General features: G+C 33.8%; 1 protein-coding gene across 1 annotated transcript in view; it reads right to left on the reverse strand.

Moving 5' to 3' along the window:
* The window catches only part of LOC106468690 (elongation of very long chain fatty acids protein AAEL008004-like), a 62,506-nt gene that overhangs the window by 41,187 nt on the left and 16,174 nt on the right, over positions 1–5,145 (reverse strand). The gene's annotated exons all lie outside the window — the stretch shown is intronic.

Raw genomic sequence — 5,145 nt, forward strand, 5'->3', positions numbered from 1 at the left:
AAAGCCAACTTACCATTTGGATAAAAGTCATGTATTTTTTTCCACCACAAGAACTTCTGGGTGCTAGGTCCAACTGCAGCAAGGCCGTAATACAAATACATCAGAACATGTACAAAAGTGTTCAGGAACGGGAAGAAGGTGTTGTGACCACCTAATAAGGAAATAAAACACAATAACTCTAATCAAGTAAACTATAAGAAGCTATACAAAGGGTTTTATTAGCATGCCATATTTATCAAAGCAATACAGTATTAAATCTGTATGGGTTCTGTTTAATTAATAATAGTTTATAACACTTCTAAATCTGCTTATTTTATTCTATACAAGCAAAAGTATCCATTCCCAGTAACGGGAAAAGTTTAAGTTAATCTATCAATTTAAATTATTTCATGGATTTTAAAAAGGTTAATTGTTTTGCACTCTTGATTTCATTCATAGCCAAAGCTTTGGGCTACTTATACTGCCCAACACAAAAAAAAAAATAATTGTTGAGCATTTCAGTCATTCTAAGAGCTGCTCAACAATAACATACGGTAAATCTACATTTTTATTCTCTAAGCTACGTCACGTTTTGAAATGAGAATGATAAAGTGATTAATTCCTAATAACTTATTATAGAATATCCTGCTTGTGAAATAAAATTTGGCATCAACATTATTCATATCTGTTCTCCCATTATTTCAAAATTGAATGTTGAGCTTTGCCTGTGTGCGCAGCTTTTCAAATGCAGCGCAGGAAGCGGCCGCTGTAGAGAAGAGACAGACAAATGCTCGGACAGACACCACGGTTCACAATATATCAAATATTCTTCCCTGTATCTAAGTAATAACTTCTCTGCATGATTTCTACAATTTTCCATGTATGGCTTAAAAACAGTTTTTCTGCATGGTATTCTCGCTCGATTCTCACTTACGTTATGTAGATAATACCTTATCTGTATGATATTATTCATTGTCCGTTGTTTTAACAAGGTAATACCTTATCTGTATGATATTCTTCATTGCCCATTGTTTTAACTAGTTAACACCATATCCGTATGATATTCTTCATTGTCCCTTGTTTAATAAGGTAATACCTTATCCGTATGATATTATTCATTGCCCTTGTTTTAACGAGGTAATACCTTATCTGTACGACATTCTTCACTGTCCCTTGTTTTAACAAGGTAACACCATATCCGTATGATATTATTCCTTGTCCCTTGTTTAAACAAGGTAAGACCATATCTGTATGATATTATTCATTGTCCCTTGTTTAAACAAGGTAATACCTTATCTGTACGACATTCTTCATTGTCCCTTGTTTTAACAAGGTAACACCATATCCGTATGATATTTTTCAATGTCCCTTGTTTTAACAAGATAATACATTCTCTGCTTGATATTTTAGATCCCTCTCTGTTTTTTTCAGGTAATGCCTTATCTGCTTGATATTGTTGTAGATTCCGTTTTTAATTCAAATGTTTATACTAATGTTTCTCCAGAGAGAGTTTTGACGTCATGTGCTTGGCTTGGTTTACTGACTAGAACCTTCCTGAAAGTTTAGGAAACGAATTCGATGATATAAAACGCGTATTAGGTAAAACAAGATTATAGTATTAATTGAGTAATCAGTCAGACAGGTGTTTAGTTGAGTGTTGTAGGTGTTCAGTTTGTGTTTTCCACCAAGTTTTATAGATACAATAAGTATGGTATGTAACGAAAAAAGTTCCATTTAAGTAGACGTTATGTTGAAACTTATCTATTTGTAGATTTAGGCATATTTTTAGTTATATAGAAATTGTACGAGTTGTGGAAAAAAAATGCTTCCGTTATTAATTAAGTTGACTGAACTTTACTTTCTTCTTTCTACCAAATAATAAAAAAAACAAACCGATCAACCATAAAAACCTTCCAATCCTGTTGTCGAGAGTGGGATTATTTTGATTATAATAAAACAAGACCCAACTACAAGGTGGCGACACAAGCTCGAAGAAAGATCGAAAATATGCTGAAAATGATGAAAAAGTGGAAAGAAGGTAATGAAGAAAGTAGTAAAGAGTAGACGTAAAAGACAGAAAATTTAAAGAATATCAAGAACAAGGAGACAGGAAGTTAAAAAGATGAATTATATGAATAAGATATTAGAATTACAAAATAATTGTAAAACCACGTTAATTAAATAAAGAATAAGGTACAAAATGTACAGATTAAGGTTGAAAAAGCCACAGAAAGTTAGCAGAAGGATTATAACATCAAGATCAAAGAAGCCATAGTAAATGTACAAAATGACGTAAAAATGTACAGAGAGACATCATTGAATTAACAGAAAAGAGATGAACACCAAGATAAAACATCTAGAAACTGAATTAGCTCATGCAAAGATCAAACTAGCTGTACCTCTGTTTCCATCTTCTCAACAATTCTAACATCATCAGCTACGGAATTCGGAGAATCCATTTGGTCACCCATGTTTCCTTCCCCTACTTCACTACGTTATCGAGGTATAGTAGGCCAAGTAAACAACACCCAATCAAAAAACCAAAAACTGTATCTGATGGAAAGGTATCATGGGAGGCATAACAGTTAGAAAATGTTCAAGGTGATTGGGAGGTTTGTTTGAAGTTAAGCACAAAGCTACACAATGGGATATCTGTGCTCTGCCCATCACGGGTATCGAAAACCGGTTTCTAGCGTTGTAAGTCCACAGACATGCCGCTGTACCACTGGGGGGGGGCGTGATTGGGAGGAGTAACGAAATGCAAACTATTAATCTTGCTACATATTTAAAAGGAGTAGCTTTAACAACAACCGATTAAATAATGCATTTTCATCTTTATAAGTACGTTTATTTGAAGTTAAGCACAAACAGACACAATAAGCTATATGTCCTCTGCCCACCACTGGTATTGAAACCCGGGTTCTAGCGTTGTATATCCACAGACATACCGCTGTGCCACTGGGAGGGGGGGAGGGCTTTATAAGAACGAACACGAGAAAAGTATATTTAATCAGCTATACTCATTAAAAGGTTAAATTTTAGTTTTACTCTATGTAGGCAGTTTGCTCTGGTTGGAAAATAAAATAACATTTTAAATATTAAGTAATCTTCCAAAAGAGAGCTCAACAGCCATCAGGTATTGGTGGCTAACTTATGAACTGGATTTAAAGTGTCACATCAAAAGAAAGTTTATAAAGCCAATTTTACGACCAAAGTAAAGGAGGTGCACTAGAACTTAGCCAAACTTGCTGAATATGAGGAAAGAGTTTCCTAATTATTTTATCCAGACGTTCCACGTGATATGATACTATTGTTGATACACGATCATTTAATAGCTGCTTTGCTTTAGTGGACGAAGACATGCGAATTAAGCTAAAGCAAAGTACGCGTACATCTTTAAAGGAAGGTGTCCTATTGGCAATAGAACTTGAATCAATTAAAGTTGCAGATAAAAAACTAACTAAAAACACCAACCATGAATTACAGGATCATGAGGTCAAATATTTTGAAAACATCAACTAATTTTGATGGAAGCTTAGAAAAACACAAAGAACTAATCAGATAACTGGTATGTTCCTCAGAAATGAACCACAGGATAGGATGTTCAAGAGCAACATAAAAAAACATATAGCAAGGAACTCTAGACACAAGACTGCAAGGAATAAAATTGATTCCAAAGAATGAAAGAAGAGGGTAACTACTATAAGAGTGGAAACATGGATATTACATCGAGGCTGTGACACATGGCCCAAAAAGAAACAAGAAAAAACAGAGAGCTAACAAGACTTTGAAAATCAGGTAGTAGCAGAACTTAAGCAGCAAATTTCAGAGTATTCCATCTGCTTCAGATAAGACAAAGAGTTCATTATTCAAAGAAACCAGTCCACGCATCAAAATCTACATTACTTATCATTGTTCCACGTTAATGGGAAGCTTTTCAACATGTTGATGGTTACTGGTTCTACGGTTATCATTGTTCTACATTAATGGGAAGTTTTTCAACATTGTAGTTGTTACTGGTTCTACGGTTATCATTGTTCTACATTAATGGAAAGTCTCTTCAACATGGTGGTTGTTACTGGTTCTACAGTTATCATTGTTCTATATTAATGGGAAGCTTTTCAACATGTTAATTGTAACTAGTTCTACAATTATCATTGTTCTACGTTAATGGGAAGCTTTTCAACATGGTAGTTGTTACTGATTCTACAATTATCATTGTTCTACGTTAATGGAAAGGTTTTCAACTTGGTAGTTGTTACTGGTTCTACAGTTATCATTGTTCTACATTAATGGGAAGCTTTTCAACATGTTAATTGTAACTGGTTCTATAGTTATCATTGTTCTACATTAATGGAAAGCTTTTCAACATGTTGATGGTTACTGGTTCTACAGTTACCATTGTTCTACATTAATGGAAAGCTTTTCAACATGTTGATGGTTACTGGTTCTACGGTTATCATTGTTCTACATTAATGGAAAGCTCTTCAACATGGTAGTTGTTACTGGTTCTACAGTTATCATTGTTCTACATTAATAGAAAGCTTTTCATCATGGTAGTTGTTACTGGTTCTACAGTTATTATTGTTCTACATTAACGGAAAGCTTTTCATCATGGTAGTTGTTACTGGTTCTACAGTTATTATTGTTCTACATTAACGGAAAGCTTTTCAACATGGTAGTTGTTATTGGTTCTACAATTATCATTGTTCTACATTAATGGAAAGGTTTTCAACATGGTAGTTGTTACTGATTCTACAGTTATCATTGTTCTACATTAATGGAAAAGTTTTCAACATGGTAGTTGTTACTGGTTCTACAGTTATCATTGTTCTACATTAATGGAAAGGTTTTCAACATGGTAGTTGTTACTGGTTCTACAATTATCATTGTTCTACATTAATGGAAAGGTTTTCAACATGGTAGTTGTTACTTGTTCTACAATTATCATTGTTCTACGTTAATGGGAAGCTTTTCAACATGGTAGTTGTTACTGATTCTACAATTATCATTGTTCTACGTTAATGGAAAGGTTTTCAACTTGGTAGTTGTTACTGGTTCTACAGTTATCATTGTTCTACATTAATGGAAAGGTTTTCAACATGGTAGTTGTTACTGGTTCTACAATTATCATTGTTCTACATTAATGGAAAGGTTTTCAACATG

Source organism: Limulus polyphemus, unplaced genomic scaffold (assembly GCF_000517525.1).
Source record: "Limulus polyphemus unplaced genomic scaffold, Limulus_polyphemus-2.1.2 Scaffold3114, whole genome shotgun sequence".
Classification (NCBI taxonomy): domain Eukaryota; kingdom Metazoa; phylum Arthropoda; class Merostomata; order Xiphosura; family Limulidae; genus Limulus; species Limulus polyphemus.